The sequence below is a fragment of the Indicator indicator genome, chromosome 13 (genome assembly GCF_027791375.1).
Source record: "Indicator indicator isolate 239-I01 chromosome 13, UM_Iind_1.1, whole genome shotgun sequence".
NCBI classification, from domain to species: Eukaryota; Metazoa; Chordata; class Aves; order Piciformes; family Indicatoridae; genus Indicator; species Indicator indicator.
Genome location: NC_072022.1, coordinates 18,449,034 through 18,471,864, shown reverse-complemented (window position 1 = coordinate 18,471,864; position 22,831 = coordinate 18,449,034). Strand labels below are relative to the sequence as shown.

The 22,831-nt window shown below is 43.1% G+C and overlaps 1 protein-coding gene across 6 annotated transcripts in view; it reads left to right on the top strand.

Moving 5' to 3' along the window:
- LPP (LIM domain containing preferred translocation partner in lipoma) overlaps positions 1 to 22,831 on the top strand; it is a 212,868-nt gene that overhangs the window by 12,071 nt on the left and 177,966 nt on the right. The gene's annotated exons all lie outside the window — the stretch shown is intronic.

The following is a 22,831-nucleotide window of genomic DNA, read 5'->3' as shown; positions in this document are numbered from 1 at the left end:
GGGAGTGTATTTGGCATACTAGTGGCCACACCTACACACCTACACTCGGGTGCATTTCCAGCTGCTTTCCTTGTCCACAGCAATCCAGCCCAACACTTTGAAGAACCAGATCACCTCTTGGCCCCTGAAGTGTGAAGCAGCTTTACAATGAGCTTTCAAACTCTCCAGAGGACTGTGCTAACATGACATGTGTTATGTGTTTGCAATGTTTGTTTTCAGGAGAGCGAAAGGGGGAGATCAGAGTTCCTGGGCCATTTCTTGGGAAGGGTACGGAAAGGAGGGTTTCTCAAGAAGGATCCATTAACACTGCTCCCTCTGCCAGGCAGTGGAACACGGGAGGTAACAGTCCATTCTTCTCCCTTCCCAGACCTGCAATTTAAAGTGTTTGAACGTTCACTTCAGAAGCCGGGGAAGTAAAAACCCCCAGTTGTGCCAGGAGACTCTGCAAAGGCCACGATGAGCAAAGAGGCTGTGGAGTGTTAATACAGTCCATCATTTTGTAACAAGCCCGATGTTCTTGTAGGAGCCGTGTCAGGCTGTTGTCTGCACGCTGTCTTTGCTGATCACAGTAATCGGGTCATAAGAGAGGGAGAAGTAATAGTGCGTCTCTTAGCAACCAGCCCCAGGAGAAAGAGAAAATTACTCAGACTATCCAGCCAGGGAAGTAGAAAGATGAAATTTTCTGAAAGTCTGTTGGAAAGTGCTCAGGGACATAATTCTTTTATGTGTGAGATCCTTATAGGCTGGATCCAGTGATTTTTTTTTTTTTTTTTTTTATTTCCTGACATCTTCCTGGTAAACTTTTATTTTTAATTGGCCTCAGAAAATCGGAAAGGGAAAAAAAACAACCCTCTGAAACAGAGACATTTTAAAAAATAAGTGGCAGATTTCTGTATTATCTTTAGCAATGCCGGGGAGAAGGGAGGGAGGAGGTCAGTGTGGCTCAGGCGGGAGATGATCGGAGTCTCTTATCTCTGCGTGAGTGCTTTGAATGCTTCCCACGTCAGTGGTAGCCAAAGCACGTTGCTGTATCTGCCGCCGCCGCGGTGGCACGTACAAAACAAACTTGTTGGTTCTCTGCTGCATTGCACTCAGTGTCACGTCTCATGAGTGTTGTGGACCATGTGCTGTGCTGATTGACAGCTTGGCAGAGAGCTGGACTCAGTGTGCTCTCGCAGCAGCTGCACCAGGAAAGCCCAACTGAGAGGTCAAACAGGGCAGGTACTCGGTCAGGTTCATGCCAGAAGCCTTTCCCTCATTAACCTGGTTTTCTGTCCTCTTTGAGCTACTAGTTTGTGTTAGACCTGTAGGGGAACATCTCTGCAGCCTTCAAAAAGACTCTTTAGCCAATGTTGACTCGAGGGCCCAGAGGGGAGGGCAGCAGTGGGGACAGTCTGAAAGTTGTAAGAAAATCATGCCTTTGTGCTGTGTGTGCGAACAAGCTCATGTGCTCACACCTTGTGCTTTTAAAAGATGTTTTTATTCCAGAAAACTACACTTCTGCAGTCAACTAGTTTGCATCCTTCCTGATGGGATGTGCTGGCTGCTTATGGAAAGGAGGACCATGTCTGGGATAGTTTGCCCACCTTCACTAAGCAAGAACACAAATCCATGTGTGTTCAATGGAAAGATGCATGTTTTAAGGTTGTCAAGCCTCCCTCAGATTTGTGGTTGCATCCTCAGAACTAGTGTGGGGACAAAATGTTTCTCAAAGCCTTGCTTAATCTGAGGAGACATAGGGATTGCATATGTGAAGAGGAACAGATTTTTAGGTGACTGATCCAGCTGCTAATCTGTGCTTTTCCTCATCTTTTGCCTGCCCTGTGATAGGTTGAGCAGGGAGATCTGTTTACATCTGCATTGGATAGCTTGACTTCAGTAACAGCTTTACCACAAAATCACAGAATCAACCAGGTTGGAAAAGACCTCTGAGATCATCAAGTCCAACCTATTTCCTAATACCTACCTAATACCTGCAGTTTTAATGTGGTTTAAGGAAGACTGCAACCGTTTTCCCAAATCCAGGGTCCTGCATGGTTGGGTGAAGGGTTCAGGCTGACCTCTGGGCTGCTGTGGTTGAACTGGCTTTGATAGCTGGGTTTGCTTGAGTCTTTGTGTGTATGGGCTTGAATTCAACCTATGGATAACATTGCAGACATGTGAAGGAGAGGACTGCTAGAGTTTTCAGGGACAGGGCTGACTTCAGCATCTTATCCTGGAAATAATCAGTAGAAGAGAGAGTAGAAAAACCTAACCTTGCAGCTGTGCAGAATTAATAGCTTAGGAGCAACATCTACTACTGTCAGGGAAAAGTGAGATAAGGAACAATATTAATTGTAAGTGCTTCCAAGCAAATCCTAGAGGCTGCTGCTTTGCTGTCTTGTCATAAAGCAGAAAGACTTTCTTCCTTAAAAGTTTAGTAATTCAAGAATTTCCTTGCTATTTTTGTGAGTGCCAGTAAGTGATGTTTCCTGAAAATTTTCCCCCAACTCTATAAATACAGCCCAAGGGCTTACAATGGTGACTCAGTTTGGGAAGTCAACACCATGCACTTCCCCAATGTAAAAGGCAGTCCCCTGGGCAGAGAGTGCCACATCTGCAAAGCCATTAGTGGGTTGTTAAAATGCAGTATAATCAGGCTCCTTCTTGAAAACTGGATTCCAATTTCTCAGGCTTACCATCCTGTCATGCTGGAGATGAAAGCAGGAAGGTCTGGAAAGTTGCAATGGTGTTTCTAGGTGCCAGCTTTCCTCTGGGGAATCACAGAATACATCTGGTTGGAAGAGACCTCAAAGATCATCCAGTCCAACCCTCCACCCAGCACTGAAGGGTCAACACTAAACTAAGTGCCAGGTCTACATGCTGCTTAAACACCTCCAAGGATGGTGGCTCCACCACTGCCCTGGGCAGACCATTCCAATGTTTGAGAACCCCTTCAGTGAAGAAATATTTCCTTACATCCAGCCTGAACCTCCCCCTGGTGCAGCTTGAAACCATTTCTTCTCATCCTGTTGCTTGACACTAAGGAGAAGAGGCTGGCCCCCACCTTGCTCCAACCTCCCTTCAGGTAGTTGTAGAGAGTGATGAGGTCTCCTCTCAGCCTTCTCTCTTGATGTGCTTACCAGATGAGTCCAACTGACAGATAGATGAAATATTCCTAATTGTCACCCCTGGGACCAAGGTTATCTCACAGATCATGCTTTTCTAATTGGGTCCTTTCCTCCTTCCTGTTACCTTTTGATTAACCACTTTTTGTACCACTTGGGCACAAATAGAGCTATTTGTAATTTCTTTCTGTGGGGCATGAGGATGAATAGGACTTGGCTGACGTAATTAATTCTGCAAGGATAAAAGGAAAGTTGCACTGGGAGTTTGTCTGCCACAGCTATCTTATGCAAAAATATATTTATAAAACTAAGAGGCACCACATGAGAGGCATGAGCCGGGTAAAAATCACAGCTGGCCTGCATCTCCTCCAGTATCAGAGTGGACATGAGACCAAATACAGTCAATAACAGGTAATGTATGAAGTGTTGCAGTATATTCCTCATCATCTGCTTAGTCCTTCCAGTGCCTTATGTTTGGGGTCTAAATTGAGTTTTCTGTGTTAACCCATCCCTGCCAACAGTGATCCTGCAGAATTTGAGCTTGTAACCCTTCTTTACAGCAGAAAAGGAGTTGGGTTTGTAACATGAGAATACTTGACCGACTTCTTTTGGCACATCAGGTGCTCAGCCTGTGTGTGTAAAAATGGGACATACGCCCTCAAGAGGGAGAGATGACCTTGCAGCAGCAGGAGGGGGTCAGGCTGGTGGATCTCTAGCTGCCAGGTCTCTAGATTTTGTTCAATTGTTTGCTTCCCTCTTTAGGGACAAGAGTCTTTGCAGGAACAATTAGTTTGGCTGAACCTATAAACTCTTGATATTTAAAACATTTCTCCATGCCAGATTCTTGTTGGCCAGACAGAAAATACTTTAAATTTAGCAGCTAATCCAAGACATGGTGGTTCAGCAATTATTTGCTTAAAAAGTTCATTGTGATTGTAGGAAAAGAGGTCATCTGTGATCACATGTTTCCATTCTGAGTGTAAGCAGTGTTTTCCTGAGATACTGAAGACAAGCTACTGAAGGATCCATTTGCCTTGTTATGCCTTCTCAGATGGGAAGACTGTTAATTTTCCTGTTTCTGCTCTGCCTGTTTCTGTGTGTCCAAAAGCTCTCTCACTAATGATCCCTTTTGCCCCGGCAAGAATGTGTTGTGTAACTGTGGTAGGGAAACAAGTAGAGGAGAAACAAGGTATTAGGGTAACTATTCTGAGAGATGAGCTTTCACTTGGCATGTTGATTTTCCCAAGATATGTGGCATGTCCAATACCTCCTGTCAGTTGCCCATCCAGCATGGCATGGGTCTCGCAGAGTGGGAATATTCCATTTTAAGAATCTGTTGGGCGAGATGCGGACTTGTGCTTGATTGATGCTGCCAACTATTTGAATGTTTAGTGCTATGAATTCCACCTGTGAAACTAGAGGAGGAGGTAACACAAGTTGGAGAATCTGGGCCTAAATGTCAGGGCCTAAAGGTCACATCTTATCAGTGGAAAGCGCAGTTGTCATCACAAATGGGAGGCTGCAGGAAGGGAATTTTGAGGATCCCTACGTATTTGATCTCCAGGAACCTGACCAAATGTGCTTAGTTTACACCAAGTCTAACAAACCTGCCCCATGAAAGCTCTTTGGATCGTAGGAATCAAACTCTCCTTTTTGTGTTTATTTCCCGCCATGATCCAAAAACAGTGATGAAGCTTCTGGGCATTTGGTCATTGACTGGGATGGAGCTGTAATTGGAGCTTTCTCTTGTAGCAATTCTGGCTCTGTCATGCCCAGAGTAATGAAACCTTTTTATGAGGGGAGCTGGAGAGCTCATGAGGGATCAGAAGGAACCCAAGGAGGCATCTTGTTTCTACAAGCATTTAATTGTGAAATCTTTTGGCTACTTAGAAAAATCATTAGTCAAGCCTATTGGAAGGCAGCAAATATCTATTTGTGGGGACTAGGGAGGGTTTAGTCATCTCAGATTTCTTACCTTCTTGTTTTCCCTTCTCTATTGCAAATGGTAAATAAGTAAATTGAGAGTGTGTTTTGAAAAGATTGCTAAGGAGAGCCAGGAGGAGTCTGTGCTTGTTTGCTCATTTCATATGGAATCATCATAATTTGCAAATGGCCAAGAAACAACAAAGCATTTGTTTGCTGATCCCCATATTTTAGCATGCTTGAGAATGAAATCTTGGGGTTTGTCTGGTTGTCCCTCATTCAGTGGTACTTCAGGTCATGTTTCCCTCTGACACTTTCACAGGTCAGTAGCTGCTAAGTTAGGTCAGCGGTGGCTCCTCTGAGTGGATTTACAGAAATGCAGCTGTCTGGACCTTTGCAAATAAGCTTATTATTTATGCACAAGGAAGATTTGAAGCCAGATCCTTTTTGTCAAGGTTGGCCCAGCAGAGCTGACAAAAGGCACAGCCTGCAAGCAAAAAAATACTTTCAGCTTTAGCCAGTAGCTCTAGCTCTTACAGGGAATAATCTGCACTGGGACACAGATGTGTGTTTTATATCATCCTATCTATGTGTTTGTTTTTTTTTTTTTTAATATATTTGCTTGAAAAGAAGATAATGGAATTTTCTGTCTTTGATAAATATTTTCCTGTTAAAGTTTGGAAGCTCTGTCCCACAAGGCTCATCACATAGTGTACTTCAGCTGTAGGCTTATCTTATTGGGGAGAGAGTTTGTTTTGCAGTTAGCTGGCACGTGAAGACTAGAGACTAGTGAAATCTCAGTTAAAGCTGAGTGTTTGTGAGTTAGCAAGTAGGAGTAAAGCTGTAAGCACTGCGTTATCTTCAGATCATCTTAACTCTGGTGAAAATCACCAATTTCAGTTTTGCCTCCTGGTTGTCATATGTGAGCTATTAGAGTTAAGGCATCCTTTAGCTCTAAGGAAGTCCTTTCTGAGCTTCTCAGATCTTATGACCCAATGGCATGGAAGTTACAATGCAGGAGGGGTAGTGGATTTGTATTAGTCAGCTGGTGTATGATCTATACTGGGGGTCTGGGACCTTGCTTTGAACATGGTGGTGAAACCTGATACATTGCTCATCAGCTTGACATGTTCTTCAATCGACGTCGGTACCTGAGAAGCGCAGTGTTACTTCTCAGACTTCATTGACATGTTGTCTGTTGCCTGTCATCTCATAAATTTCTCTGTGAAGCTCTAAGTAAACACCCCTGGGTGAAATCAACAGATCATCTTTGTGGCATTTCTTGTCATCTAAACAATAATTCATTAAAAATTTAATGACTCTTTTGCTCTGGAGAGGAAGAAAGAGAGCTGGCGCCTGCCTTTAAAGTTTCTGTCTTGTACTTTTTAATTATTTTTGTTTTGTTTTGGAGTTATTTTATTTTGGAGGAAATCAAGTTGATAAACTGAAAGAAAACCATCTGATTACAAAAAGCTTGAGTGCTTCTGAGAACATTTAAAACAAGGATGACTAGAAATGACCTTTCTGTCCTGGAGCGAACTTTGAGTGTGTTCTCCCTTTGGCATTTCTAATGATAGACTTTCCATCTGGTCTTTGCTTAAAAGCTAAGATGAAGTTTGGGGTTTTTTTTGTTTTGTTTTGTTTTTTCACATTAAAACTGTACATGCTCTAAAATTAATCCTCTTGATCATTTCACTTCAGGGAGAGGAGTGCAGAAACGCTGGGAATATTTTTTTATTTTTAGCAACTTCATTCAGTTCTTCTGTCAGCAGATTCCTTTTGTCCCAAATTAAGTAGTTTCTGATTTGGGGGAACCCTGGCTTTCCCTCTGCTTGAATTTGGGGAGGTTATACCCCTGAGAGGACATTTTAAAAGAAATTGAGTTGTCAGTGGTGCTGGTGGGGTGTCTGATCTGGATCAGTGGGAGGAAATTGTGGTTACATTAGCTACCCCGGGTAATACTGTCATTTGTAAGGCTGCAAAATTCCCTGGTCTCAGTTTCCCATACTGATTCCCCAATGCTGAATGTTCAAGAGTGATATCCTAGCAAAGGAATGCTTTGGGGAAGAATTGGGGATCTCCTGAGAGGTACCACTGCAACCTCTCAGCCTCTTTTCAGCAGAATCTTTTGGGGAAAGTATGCACACTGCTCTTTTTGCTTAGCAAAGCCTTTCAGCAAATGCCTAATTTGATACATGCCTTCCAAAGGCCTGTGGGACATAACATTTAAGCATACACTTGAACTTAAGCATGTGACTGAGCCCATGCTACACACAAGCATGTTCATGCACAAAGGGAATGTTTCTATGGATTGTGTGTAGGAACATCAGATTTTTGTGGTTTATTTCTGTTTTTTCATCCCTGTAACACTGGTCTCTACTGAATGTAATTGTTTCTCTCTCTTTTCCTTCTTTATCCTTGAATGAAGTTCTACAAAAACGTACGTAGATGGTAGATTACTAGTGAGCCATCTATTTCTCAAACATTGTTCTGGTGGGGTCAGCAAAAAGAAAGGCTATCAGCAAAGCTGTGTTTCTGTCAGAACTGCATGTGGGACATGCACAGAAAACATGTTTTCTGGACATGGAGAGGGCTTGGCAGAAAAGCAGATGTTTTTGGAGCTCTTGGCAGGTGGATGTTTTGCTGAGAGTATTGATGTTTCTGCTACAGGTTCTTCTGGTGACCAACTCTTTTAAAACAATGGGAGGGTGAAAGGATGTTGCAAATAATGGAAGAGAACAATTCTGGCACTCACAGCTTCCTCTTCATAAAGCTGCTTTTCCCTTGAGGCAATATATCTTGCATCTTATGGGAAGGAAATCTTCCAGTATAAAAGGAAGTCTGAACTGCTTAGCAATGAATTTAGAAGCCTAGAAGTTGGATTCCTTTTATGAAGAGATAATATGGTTCCTGTTTCAGTATATTAGAGAAGCTTTATTAAGATGCATCTCCAAAAATAGGAGAACTCTGGGAATCACTTCTTTAAAACAATATTTGTGTGTGGCTGATGTTAATATTCCTGGAACCTTAAGGGATGTATGCTCAGCAAAATGAAGGTGTTCAGAGAACAAAAGCAGAAGAGAGATGTTATCTTTAGCCTGAGCTGCTCAGCAGTACAGAACACGAGAGGATGGCTTTATGTTCCTGGGGATGCCTGTGACGTGAGTTAGAGTGGTCTGAGGGCTGTCCTCGCTTTGCTCTCCTGCAACAGCACCTGAGGGGCTGTTTTGTTTCCAAGAATAGCTGGCACATTGCAGTGCTGTGCTTATGCTTGCTTCCATACCCCATCTCCTGCACTGGGAACGAGGTGCCTGCTGCAGGCTTTACTGCCCAAAGGCTACCCGCCTGCTGGGTTTGCTCACTGGCAGCCCTGCTGCTGCAGATTACAGGTACCTATTGTATCTTGGGGTAAGAAGTGGGTTTTCTGAAAGCTTAGTCCTTTCAGACTCTTTCCAGTGCTCTCTTCTCTTCCCACTCACCTCAACTAAGATAAAGGCATAGAAAGAGAGAGGAGAAGAAAGCAGAGTTGATTTTCTATGAGAAGAACAAGCGATGAAGTCCAGGTAGCTTCAGTGTGCATATTCAAGTAAGGATATTTTATGCAGACTGTAGCAAGCTGAAAAGCAACAAACAACAACAGAAAAAGAACAGGGAGAAAAGCAGCTACAATCCTTCCAAAGAATTTCTGCATTTTCTGCAGAGTACGTAATTGAAAGGGACTTTTTTTTTTTTTGATAAAGGCTAAATTGTGTATGGGCATGAAAAATTCAGCAGGGAATTTAAGCCATTTCCAAAGCACATGAAACATTAAACATTTCACTCAAGAATAGCTTGAAGATGGCGTGCATCATCCCAAGCTTTAAGCAGTCATCTGATTTTTGTCTTGCAGATGTTAAATATATAGTAAAGGAGAGACAAAGTAAGTTCTATTTTCTTTCTCATGATAAGTGCAGGGCCATTGCATTGAATGATGTTGCTGGCTGACCTCACACACACCTTTGTTCAGCTGTCTTGGCTTGATGATTTTAGCTGCAACATTCTGAAAGAGGGGAGCAGATACCAGTGCTGCAGTTGCAGTGTGCGATTTCCTGCTTGTGATCACCTCCAGCTTTGGGCTCTTGTCTGAAAGGGCTCTCAAATTAGCCTTTTAAATCCAGTGGAATTAAAGATTTTAATATAGCAAGATGCTAATCACCATGACATGATGTGACATTTATGGCCCGATAGGGATACAGAGTAAATCTCTCATTCTCTTGATAGCAGAGTATCCCTTTCCTTAAGTGAACTTCAACATTCACATTTAGGTTTTGCCTAGATGTGCTACTGGATTTTAGAGCTATGTTATACCTGTAGTTTTTAAATTCAGTTACTTCTTGTTTTCTGGAGAGCCCAGGTTTTCTCTTAAAACAAATGTTGTTATTTACTTGGGTGTCTTTCAGCAAGGAAATCTGACTGCAATTGTTTAAATCCTCTAGGAATGAGCTTTGCTTTTGCATAAAGCAGTCACCTTGGATGACTGCATGCAGCAAGCCATGCATTGCAAAATTGCAGTGTGAGTTGTCAAAACTCAGTGAGTTGCTCAGTTTCAGTTAGGAAAGCTGGTTAGTGTTCTCCAAAGGAGGATGATTCTCTTCTTCTCTAAGCAGACTACCAGGGCCATGACTCAGGTTTCTGTCACTGTGCCAAAGATGGTCCTCTAAGAAAACTTTGTACCCTTAAACATCTCCACATGCACTCTTACCAGGGCAGACAGCATGCTCTCTCATTTTTATGCTGTAGAAAAACTGCATTAGCAAGCAGCAACACAACCTCCTTGTTGTTTCCCTGGTGCAAGACAGTGCTCAGCTCCAGGGCACTGCTTAGGTCATGAGAGAGATCTAGATCAGAGGCTGGATAGTGTTGATGCAACCGGTCTGCTACAGGGAGCCCTAACCTTAAGCAGTGTAGAGAGGAGTCAGTCCAGAGCAGCTGGCTCAGAAGACACTTCTTTCCTTGTTGTGATTCATGAAGAAAGTAGAGACAGTGGCTATCGAATTCTCAGAGCTTGGGGAGCCCAGGCTAATAAGCAACTCTGAATGACATGGGCTCTATGATTCATCATAAAGCCTCAGCACATCAGGCATCTGTGTGCATTAAAGTAATTTCTGAGCAGAGCACCTGCCTGGAGGCTCTCTGGCTCTTTGCACTTGCTGGAAATGTCTCCTTCCTGCAGCACCTTCTGTCCGATAGAAGAAAAGGTCTACTCTTTCAGACCCACTGGTAGAGGGAGTTTTTGAAGAAAGGGAGCTGGACCATCCACACTTCTCTTGTGCTGCTCAGGACTCTCTCCTTCCCATTCACTGCTGCAGGCATGTGCTTGTGTTAGTATGGGGGGATGCATGTGTTACAGTGAATAACCTTTTTATGGCACTACAGGCATCAGCAGCCCTCAAAGTATGATAGAGCTTTTTGTGCTCATAGAAGATTTATCCTCTTCTCTTCTTCCCTGAGCACAGACTCAAACAATGTATCCATTTTAATTGTTTTCTGAGAGGTTATTAATATTGGAGTGGGGATTTAGAATGAAGATCAATCATTAATCTGAAAAGAATGGATTTGAACTTTCCTACGCAAGGCTGGAAAAGAAGTTGGGATGAAAGAAAATCAAAAGAGGTTCCCCCCCCTAACTTAAGTGTCATCAAATCCCACTTGTCATTTGGAGGAACAATCATACATTATCAAATCTGTGTCTCCAGTACTCCATGTCTGAACTTACACTGCACATGGAGAACACAGAGAAGAAAGCAGAGTGGAATCCAGCCTCCAGCACTGCAGTCATGAGCTCCTCCTGCTTGAAGGGAAGGTCTCTCCCTGGCTGAAGGTGACCTATGGCAATAACTGAGTCAATCATGCAGGAGGAGCTCATGACTGCAGTGCTGGAGGCTGGATTCCACTCTGTTTTCTTCTCTGTGTTTTCCATGTGCAATCCCAAGCACAAATACAGGCTGGGTGGATGATGGATGGGGAGCAGTCCTGAGGGGAAGGACTTGGGGGGTGCTGGTTGATGTGAAGCTCAGCACGTCTGGAGAAGAGGAGGCTGAGGGGAGACCTCATTGCTCTCTACAACTACCTGAAAGGAGGTTGTAGAGAGGCTGCTGCTGGTCTCTTCTCACAGATAATTAATGATAGAACAAGAGGGAATGGCCTCAAGCTATGGCTGGGTAGGTTTAGACTGGACATTTGGAAAACTTTTTTCCCAGCAAGAGTGGTCAGGGATTGGAATGTGCTGCCCAGGGAGGTAGTTGAGTGGCCAGCCCTGGATATGTTTAAAGGTGGTTTGGGTATGGTACTTGGGGATATGGTTTAGGGGTGAACTTTAGAGCAGACTTATCAGTTGGACTTGGTGATCCTGAGGGTCTTTTCCAATCTGAATGTTTCTGTGATTCTGTGAGGTGGAGGTCAGTCTTTTCTCTCTAGTATCAGGTGATAGGATGAGAGAAAATGTCCTGGAATTGTGCCAGAGGAGGTTTAGATTGGATATTAGGAAAAGTTTCTTTATGGAAAGAGTGGCCAGCCTTTGGAATAGGTTGCCAAAGGAAGTGGTGGAGTCACCATCCCTGGAAGCGTTCAAGAAATATGGGGACAGGGCACTTCAGGATGTAGTTTAATGGTCATGGTGGTTTTAGGTCAATGGTTGGACTTGATGATCTTAGGGTCTTTTCCAACCAAAACAATTCTATTATTCTATTATTATTATTATATTTTTTTTTTTTTTTGCCTAAAACTATCCATGTAACAGCTCTGAAGGGGAAAGCAAACCTCAGAGTGAAGATTTCAGAAGTCCACCCTAGAAACTGTAGCAATAAGTTACTGCAATTTGTTATCAGTTTTTTCACATCATTTTATTTCAAGAAAAAAAAAACAAACCTCTGGCTTTTCAAATAAACCACAGTCTTTGCGGAAGATTTTAATTTTCTTCCACATTTTTCCTTTTTACAATATTCACAAGTATTTCAGTAATTCATTTTCTGTTGGTTAAATAGGAGAGTTTTAATTCAGTATGAAAATGATCTCACCTAGGTTTCTTTACGCCAAATAATTGACCCCGGGCTAGTGCCAGACCCTAATACTTTTTCTCTGGAAAAGAGGGCACCATATGCTGAGCAGAGTTCCAGCAAAGCTGCTGGTTTGATCAACTGCTTTCTTAGAATGGTCAGAAGCTGAAACATGTGCTTGGATAACTACAATATCATGGTCATCCCTGTTGGGAATGGTGAAAGCCATGTGTTCCTCAAAACTAGTGCAAGCACAGCACTGCCACCATTTGTCCCTGCTTCTCTTCTGAGAAGGGGGCCAACAAGAAGGATGGAGAGAGACTGTTTACAAAGGCCTATAGTGATATGACAAGAGGTAATAGCTTCAGACTAGAGCAGATTTAGATTGGATGTTAGGAGCAAGTTCTTTACTGTGAGGGTAGTGGAACACTGGAACAGGTTGCCTGGGGAGTGGTTGGGGCCCCATCCCTGGAGATATTCAAGGTGAGGCTTGACAGGGCTCTGGGCAGCCTGATCTAGGGGCATCTAGAGGATGCCCCTGCTGAGTGCAGAAGGGTTTGGACTAGATGAACTTCAGAGGTCCCTTCCAACCCAAATTCTGTGATTCCATGAATAGGTAGTCTGCCTGGGTCACTCTAGGGAGTGTGGTTTAGTATGAGAATATCATTCTCATCTGTGAGAACTCCTTTTTGTGCCTCTGTCATTCACCTCTTCCTCGCTCATTTTAGGATGCTCCTGAGGAGAAGCATTCTCCCTTTTCTTGTTTTCCCCATTGTGGTGTTCTGGGCTCTGTCCAGCAAGGAGAGGGTGGAGCAGTTTTCAGTAGGGGATTTTGTGGCATGTGGAAAGCGTAAATGCAGCTGCTTATCTAAATTCAGTTTAGCATGTTGTTGTTTCCTAACCAGTTACTTTGTTGTATTATGCACATGTGTAAATTTAAAAGCATTTCTGCTCAAAATATGGCAATAACTGTACATGTAAGTGTGTATAGTAACTTTGGGATGTTGGGCAGTGATCCTTGGTCCAGAAAGTTTATGCATCAGTATCTTAGGGTAAAATCAATCTAAAAGAAGAGAAAACCCTCTTTCTTTTTTTTCTTTTTTTTTTTTTTCCATGCCTTCTCTGTTCTCTGGAAACATAGGAGAGAGAGGATGTTGAGCACCTCCCTCTGGAATCTTTTTTTCTTTTTTCTTTTTTTTTTTTTTTACATTTTGAGTATAATCCCATTTCTCCTCCATGGTCAAACCAGATCATGTGTGACATTTCTAGTAAAAAAAAAAAAAACAAACTCCCTCCCCAAAACCCACCACTACTCCACATAAATGCACAGAGGGAGCATTAGTTATTTACTTTGAAAGAAGATAGAGGTGAATTCTGTTTACCCAACATTTAATTTTATCTTAAATTATCTTCAGGGATTAAGATGTACTTATTTATTCAACTGTTGCGCTGGTGAATAAGAAGGCAATTAGTTTTGTAGCATGAAGAAAATCCAGCTACTTTCTGCTCCCCAGTAGCTCTGACTAATTGCAATAGAAGGAAGAAAGCTAGGGCTGTTTGTGTTGGTGAAAACAGTGACCTGAGACACAGCTAATAATGCCACGTGCTTTGCTTTAATCTTTCCAAGTTTGGTTGTTTATAGGGAGGGGTGGGGAAGAGGATGTGAGGAACTGCATGAGCCAGTTTGAAAATCAGTTTATGGAGGTTTGTTTGATCAGTTTGTCCAAGAGCTGTGCATGCATTCCCCACTTGGTGTTTTTGCTTTGGTCTCTCAAGTGAGCAGCAGAAGACTTTGTGAAAAGAACATCTTGCAGGAAGGTTGACCTCATCACCCAGGGAAATGGTCTAGTTCTGGAAGTAGTTTTTGTTGTCCTTCTTTGCATTATGGGCAAGCAGAATGGAGCCAGCGCTTCCAGATGTCCTGCAGCAGGGGCCACTGCTGGCTCTAAGGCTTAAACCAAGGCTGCAGCACATCAGGTTTCTTCTGACTACTCAAACGTTTTCCTCCAAAGTGGAAAAACAACAGAAAACTAGTTACAGGCAAAGATAAGTCCATGATTGCTTAAAGACTCTTGGCTGCACCTTTCAAAACTTGAAGTCCCTTGATGGTAAAGTAGTCTGAGAGATACTTCTTTTTGAGGTCTGTGTGCTGTTTTGTGTTTCATCACAAGGCACAGAGAAGGTTTGGTTGGTGATAAGAAAGGATGTTTCTGAAGGACATGGTCTGCTTCTTCCCTGCCTGCCTGCTTGGGAGAAAGCTGACCAAAAAATCAAATTTGTTTTGATTGTGCCTTGCAGCAACAGTCAGGGAGAATGAGGTCTTAATCCAGTGGCACAGCTCATTTTTTTTCAACTCCTTCACAACAGCCCTCTTCAGTAAATTAATGTATATGTCAGCTCTTGTCAGGAGCATTTAGCAATGAACAAACGAGTTGAACACCATAATCTAATAAACAAACAAATAACCCATTCCAATTTTGTTCTGAGTGAGGCAGCGTTTCCCTTCTTGTGTTGTGTCATGAACCTTTTGCTCCTCAGAAGGACAGGTATGGTGTGTGGGAATGCAGCCTGTGCTTCCCCTCCAAGGACAGAGTTTGCTGTTCTGACTTAGATGCGTTGATTTCCAGCATAGTTCCAGTTCTTTCCTTTTCAGCAGGCTGTTTTCTGACATTTGTTAGAAATATCAATCAGAACTACGTTTATTTCCATTATTAGACCTGAGCAGCTGCAACTGAAAGCAGAATCTCGTCGTACTAACTGCTGCATAAACTAAGTAAGACGGACTCTATCCTTATGTTTGCAAATAAACGCTGGAGAGTAGGCAAAGGAAAACTTTACATGCCCATGGGCTGAGGCACAGTGGGGCTAGGTGACATCCCAAATGTCCTAATCTATGACAAGGAACAGTACTTCGAGCTTTTCTGTTAATCTTATGGCTCTTCTTCCTCCTTCTATTTCAACACGTGTTTTAATTAAAGTTTTACAGTGCCGTGGGCTGTTTCTTGCACTGGTTCAACCTTAGTTAGTCCTTCACTAAGCTTTAGTAAAGAACTGATTTATTTTCCTCTCCTCCAAGCAACTATCTGCTTCATGGAGAAAAATGTTACATGTAACGTGATCTGAGCAAGGAGCAGAACTGGCTCATGCACGTTGTGTTTACAAAATGGGTTGCTGAGGTGAGCAAAATAAGTCATCTCTATTGCAGAAAGGTTAGCGTGGGACATTAGATGGAATGCTTTGCTCCACAGTCATATAGCAAAATAAGCTGAAGAATCAAAATGCAGCCTTGTATTGATGTTTTTGTACTTCAGGAGGTGTATCATAGGTGTGCAGCACATAGGGTTTGGCTGATGTGCGTGGGGCAAACAACGCAGTAAGTGGTCATTCCCACCTGCCCCGCTCTGCATCCATCGAGGCTGCAGCAGCATCAATTGCTTTTTGCTGGGGGAGTTGCACAGCTAAATATTTACAGACACAAGCTGAATAAAAACACAGTCTCATAAAAAAAAAAAAGAGGCAAAAAATGTTTTCACAATAAGGGCCATCTCCTGTGACGAAGCAGGCTGAGATTTTGCATAATTTGGGGAACTGAGCCCTCGTTTCCTTCCCTCGTGCTAATTACTGCCTTTTGGAGTGTTTTGAGAGGGAGGTCAGCAAGTGCTGATGTGAATCAGTAGTAGGTGGGATTTTCCCCACTGCTGACCGGCACTGGAGCAAAAGATCTGTGTTCAGAACTCTAAAGAGAGCCAAATGTTGTGCCAAATCAAGTTGCTCGATAAAAAACTGCATCACTTGAGGTGAGCCTGCCATGGTGTGCCAATGATCTTCCTTTTAGCGGTCACAAATGTGGAAGCAATGCAAAGGGTCCAGCTCCAGTCCTAGTGAAGAACAAACCCAGTTACCTCATGAGAGGTGAAAAGAAAATAGCTTCTCAGCTGCTGCCTCAGCTTAGGCCCAAATATCAGAGCAGGCAGTATTGGATCTCCCCATTGGGGCTCTATTTGGCTCTGTTGTCTGCATGAGTCTCATCTGCTACTCCTGAAAGCTTTAGTACCCTGTCCTGGCTCTAGTAATGCTGGAAGAAATCCAGAGCAATTCCAGCAGAGCTATTTTGGATTTGCATTTGCAGGAGGAGTTGTACCTAGAGGTTTTAAGTTAATCGCACGGTCATTTTTCCTCTGTATATTTAGCCTCTGTAGTTAATTAACATTTGAAAGTTTCACAGGCTGCTTCTTTCATTATCTCAGCTCGCTGTGGTAAAAGGCAGCATGGTGGGAAGGTGGTAGTCTGGCTGAAGTTGCACAGATAGGAAAACTGCTGGGAATTGTCTCTATTGAATTGCAGGGGTTTGGGTAGTTGGATGGTGGGATGAAGGTGGAGGTCGGGATGCATAAGCTGCCATGGTACATGTCACCTATTGACTTTCCATGTAGTAAACAAAATTACCAGATGATTGTTGGCATGTGGGCTTTTTGGTTTGTGTTTTGTTGTTTTTTATTTGAAAAGAATATTTTAAGCAGGACTGCGATTCATAGTCCTGAACTGTAGGGGACTAATGTTCCTGTTCTCCAGCTGGGAGAAACTAATTCAACATCTTGTGTTGTAAACACTCACTCATTTTAACTGATTACACCTCCAATGTTCCTCAAATCACTAAAATTACTAATTGCTATTCCTTGCACATCAGAGAGTGAATCCTGAATAATTAACCCCAAATAAAATTAGATGAATTGGCCCTTTTAATTAGAATCCCTGCTGCTGTTTGTTCTGAGCTTCCTTTTCTTACTGTTAAGAGACTTTTAGAATGATTAAAACTGTTTAAGACTTAAACAGCCAGTGACCTTTTAATACAATATAAATCCATAAAAGCAATATTTCAGCTAGCAGGTGGTGAAGTAAATTTTCAGTGCAACTACCTGACAGACTCAGTATTCCTGTTTTAAAAGCTGAGGATGAAATTAGCCAGTGTGTTGGGGTTTTTTGTTGGTTTGTGGATTTGTTTTGGATTTTTTTGTTTTTGTTTTTCTTCCCTCCTACTTATTAATATAGTAGCTGATTAGCAAAAGTAGTTCAAATGGTAGGATTAGCAATTGGTAAGTGAGTGGTAATTTAAGCAGTGCTTTGGGTTGGTAGAGCTACTTTATTGTAAGAATCAAAGGCCAGTGTGGTACATTCAGCTTGTGGAGCTGGTGTGTAATCCTGCAGTCATTTCTCCTGCACTGATGTGCTGGCAGTGAGCCCTCATGCCATGGTTTTGACCAAGGATGCACCAACACTAAACATGATTTTAATCATGTACTTTTCTTGTCCAGGGATGTATGTGAAATACAGATGTTACAGGAAAATGTTCATTTTGGGAAACTTAGCAAGATGCATGTTCACACCTAGGATTCACCAGGTCATATCTAGCTGAAGTTTTCTGTAAAAGTCCTGTGGTGTCACTTCTGCAGTATTAAGTTTCCCAGGCCACTTAATTAATACTGCAATATTCTGCAGGTTTTTGCAGTGGCTGTGGTGGAATACAGGTTCATGGTAGCCTCAATTAAAAGGGTTTTAGCACAGTGCTAAGGGAATTGGGATTTAAGTGTAAATTTTACTTGTTTCAATGTAAATCACCCATGAATTGCAAACTTTGGCTTTCCACAGTAGAAGGTAAATGGTTGACCAGGCAGTGGGAGATGCCTGTACCTGCTCAGTGCTTTGCCAAATGGAGTCATTTATATCAGACCAGAAACATCAGTGGGGCTTTGGTCCATGGCTGTCCTTAGTCTAATGTCTGGGTCAGAGGAGAGAGGTGTTTTTCAGGTGATCCGGTCTGACTCAGGACCAGCTTCAGACTGAGAAATTATCTAGATGACAGTGAGAGAGGGTCATTTTTGTTTAGAAGGAGAAAAATAAAAACATCTGGGCACACGGGCTTCAGACATCAGCCAGAGATGTCTGGGATTACCAGTGTGAATCCTGTTTTGTTGATAGATTTCAGTAAGTTATTGTTTCAGGGAAAAATAAGTTGTTTTGGTTTGCTTTTTCTCTGTTTCTGAGGGTTTTTCCCCCAAACAGTCTCTTCTTACTGAACATGTGAGATCATCTTCGTGTCTAGAAGTTTCAAAGCTACAAATCTTCATGTCTAAACAACTGTGTCAGTCAAGGGAGGAGGCAATTACTGTGCTGCAATTCATTTGTCTACTGGCAGATACATCTCCCCTGAAAACAAAGGCTTGAGACACAAGCCTGATCCTGCCAAAATCTGAAGTGCACTTAAAAATTTAAAGGTTAGACTGTAAGTTAGAAAGGTGCTTGCTGCATAAGACAGGATGTTTTTCTCAGCTTGTATTTGTACCCAGAAGGCATCAGTTAGCCAATGGCAAAAAATCTGATGAGTTTCTATTCAGCCTGACAGGCTCATAGTGATGTAGATGCCTGTTAAGGCTTTGAACCATTTTTTATTAGTGCATTTGAAAAATATAATAATAATTATATGCCTAAAACTCCTTGGAAAGTGTAAGAGGGGCAAACCCTTGCAAATACCTCTGCCTGGCACAGGTTTGATTTGAGGCAGAAACCAGGCTGATGCTTGAGAGGAATCACTTCCACTTAGGGCTCTGGCACAGTTTCCCAACATAACCCTGATGGACTAACTTAATTTCTGTCTAATGACTTGTATGCAAAATATGGGGGAGAGCAATGGAATCATCTATCATGGTGGCACCAAGTGATGCTCCATCAAAGGATGGGGCATGGGTGATGGGTGACGAGAGAAGAGCTCAGAGCTGTGGTTTCACAGCACCTTGCACCATCATATCTGAAATAACTGATCTGGTGCCTGTGTCACACTGTGCAGCTCCTTTGTAGCTTGACTCATGGTCTTCACAGCTGTAAGAAGAAGAAACAAGTAGCTGGCACATTAAGGAGTGTTTATTTTCTTCTCTAGACATAGAGTAATGGGTATAGATTTCTCATTGCAAGATCTGAAGGCAGGCTGCACCGTGGTTTGAGGAGGGGCAGGATGTGGCACCCTGCCTGCCCCAGGCTGTATTCCTGCCCCTCCACAAGGCTACTTGATGTTGGAAGGTGATTTTACCTGCCTTGAAGTATAAAGTGCCTTATGGAGGCATTTTGATGAGTCTCCATTGACAGAACTCAGTGCAGTTGCTCTCACAACTGAGGTACATCCAGTGTTCAGGCTTATGCCAGATGAATGCCAACCAAATGGCAGTCTTGGTGCTGAGTAGTAATCGATACTAATAAGCCTTTTGCCCACCTTTTATTCACAGAGGAGCAGCAGAGTGAAATCAGTCAGGCTCAGGGTGGGATGTATCCACCACCAGCCCTTGGTTAACTCTGGTAATCCCGGAGGCCCATTCTCCCTTCAGCTGCTGATGCATCCATGTGGGCAGGGGACAGTCCCTTCCCCTGGTTGCTCCCCATGAAGCTGAATGGCACTGGAGGTGGTCAGCAGTGGGTGGCAGTGATATGCTTCAACTGCACACGGACTTTTCTACATCCTCCCATAGCTTGCCCAGATCTAAGACATTGCAATCTGTCTGACTTGCAAAGCTTCGGGGGTGAGGGAAGTTCCCCAAGATATGTTGCAGGAACATCCTGCTCAAAGGGAGTGTGAGCTTGCGTTCAGCTGCTTTTCCTTATTGACTCCCTCAAACGGAGACCTGTTTCTTTCACATGTCATCTAAATGCTGCTCAGGAGACAGATTTGAGAGTGTTTGTATGCTTCCCTCTCTGCTGGAGGGAGACTTCCAGCAATGCCAATGATAACAACAATACAGTAACAGCTTTCCCTCCTGCATCCGAGGGAACACTGTCCTGCGAGCGCAGTGGGAACAGCACCAGGTCCTGTGCCTGTGTGTGGGAAAGAGGAAAGTGCAGTGGCAGAATAAATAACTGAAGCTGTGAAGGAGGAAAGTCCATCTGTTCACAGAGGACCAGGAAAAGGCCAAACATCTGCAAGGTCCCCCCAGTTCATCAGGCATCTGCTTACTGCTTCCCAGTCTAAGAACCTTCCTATTTGTGGGGAGAGTGGAGCCAGCAGCTTATCTGACACAGAGTCAGCAGAGTTGGGCTGAGATGTGGTAAAGCCAGCTGTCTCCTCCTGCAAAGAAAAGTGTTTTTCTTCCAAACTCTAGAAAAGAGCTCTTCTCTGTTTCTCTCCTTTGCTCCTTTTCTAAAAAATCTTGCCAATGTTTTTTCCTTTCAGTAGGAATGAATCTTCCAAAGGGGAAAAAATGGTATTTGTTGTGTGTTTGTTCTAGCAATTGTCATTTCCCCCTTCTGTTATAGCAATTACTTTTTTTTTTTTTTTTTTACCTTATGCACAAAGCCTGTCCCTTTTCCGTGTCTTATCCCCTTCAACACATTCCCCACCTTTATTTTGCAGTGTTATAATAAAGCAAGAGTGTCTGACTAATGTGCTGTGCAGGGAGATGAGTCTTTGGCATTAGGGCTAGGACTAACTGGAGAAACATCATCTGAAGTGTATTCTTTGGGAATTAGGTGTCAGCTGGAGTTACATTTATTTGCAAAATCGTGTTGGTTGCTTGGAGGGTCATTTTCAGAGCAAAGGAGAAAAGTTTACTTAGCACTCAAACATCCCAGCATTTTTTTGAACTAAACACCAAGATACTAATTTCAAAATAGTTGTTCTTTTCTTTTTACATTATATCACATTTCATATGATTTGAAATAAAAGAATTAGATTAATTATAGGGCAAAGAGGAAGACAGTGCAGATGTCATTTGACATTTTTCATTTTATTTTAAAGTCAGTCTTGGCCTGTGTAGCACCATGGAGCAGTAGGTTTCACAGGATTTTATGATTTGGAGCAACATGATTGTCTTAAATTAGTTTTCAGTGTGTTGTTTTCAAGCTGTCTTCCTGCATCTGTATTTAGGATGTTATTTTCTTAGGGATTCAAAGTGGGGGTTTTGAGTCCTATCCATGCTTGCTTTAAGGAAAAAAGGAAGAAATTGCTTTCCTGGGAAATAAAATCCCTGAAAGTCCTAGAGGGAGTTTGTGCCTTTCAGAGGGAGTGATTTGAAATCAAACAGAAGAACTTTCCAGAGCTGCAGACCTATTTACTTCTACAGCAAACAGCACGAAGGTGCCGTGCTGGTGATGCCGCCCATCTGGTGCCTCTGCCTGGGGTGGGCTGAGCACAGGGCTTTGAACCTGGGCATGGGTGGTCCAGAGGACTGTGGGTCTCTGAGATTTGGCTCAAGGCTTCTCTGAATTGTTTGGAACCCGCTCCTTAGTATTTGCGGGTGGTACTGAGGGCCTGTAGCCAGGAGGCAGTGTGGCACTGCATGGAGATGTGGAGGGTCAAGTTGGGAGCCCAGGTTTCCTCCCTAAAGAGTTGAAACCCTTTAAAAGCAACAGTTCCTATATACATGAAATACCACAATTTTATTCATCTTAAGCTTCCATCACAGATGCTGCACTCAGGAGAGCCTACAGCAAACAGCTCTATTTGAAGTATCAGCTTTTATGAGAAGAAATAAAAATATACCAAAGTGGTCCAAATTACAGGCAGCTGCCTCCCCGGGAGCCAAGTCCAGTGCTAATGGCAAACACCCTTTAATTCTGTCCTTAGGAGGTGGTTTCAGAGCCTGTTGTCCTGCTACCCACAGCCTGCTCTGTCCTTGTTGTCTTCTTTGTTCTCCCATGAAGTTCTCAAGGAGAAGTTCTCCTATCTCTGTGCTAAGCTGAATGGCTGCACAGCCAATATACTGCTTTGTCTTCACATCAGCACTTTTGGAATTTTAAAATGAGCAAAATAAGTGTAGATATTTTGTACATCAGCCTCATGTAAAGAGCTTCCTCAGACTTCAAAGGTGAATGCTTCCAAGCTTGCATCTGGACCATCATGTAACTGTTGTCACTGAGAAGAGCCTGTGCTCTTCCCAGAAATTCTGTACAGGAAGCTGCCCTGGTGAGGCTGGATCTGTAGTATTGTGTCCACTTCTGGTCTCCCCAGTTCAAGAAGGACAGGGAGGTACTGGAGAGAGTCCAATGAAGGACCACAAAGATGATTAGGGAGCATCCATCTTATGAGGAGGGGCTGAAAGACGTGGGACTCTTTAGTCTGGAAGAGAGAAGACTGAGAGGGGGCCTTAAAAATGCATAAAAATAACTCAAGGGTAGAGAGCATGAGGATGGGGTTGCTTTCTTTTCAGTGGTGGCCAGTGACAGGACAAAGGGCAGTGGGTGCAAACTAGAGCACAGGAAGTTTCACTTGAACTTAAGGATAAACTTCTTTATTTTGAGGGTGAAGGAGCACTGGAATAGGCTGACCAGGGAGGTTGTGTAGTCTCCTTCTCTGGAGACCTCAAAATCCCACCAGGACATGCTTCTTTGCAGCCTGATCTTGGCAACCCTGTGTTAGCATGGATTTGGACTAGATGATCTCCAAAGGTCCCTTCCAACATTTGCTGTTCTATGATTCTGAGCTATGAGGTCCCTATAGGAAGGGAGAGATGAAAGGAGTGTGGCTCTGCCAGTAGCAGGGATGCAGAGATGATGGCTTAGATTTTGCAATCCAGCTCCACCCCTCCATGTATCCTCTGCAACAGGACATCCCTGCTTATAGACAACATCTGATGCTGTCCTTATAGTGATCAAGAAGAGGTGGCGTGATTTAGAGCATGAGAACATGGGATCCATTGCTGGGCTGGACACTGCACATTCATTATTGCAAGTTCTGTAGTTGCCTGCGGCAGGTTTGAGATACAAGCTTTGATCTGTGGAGATGGTTGG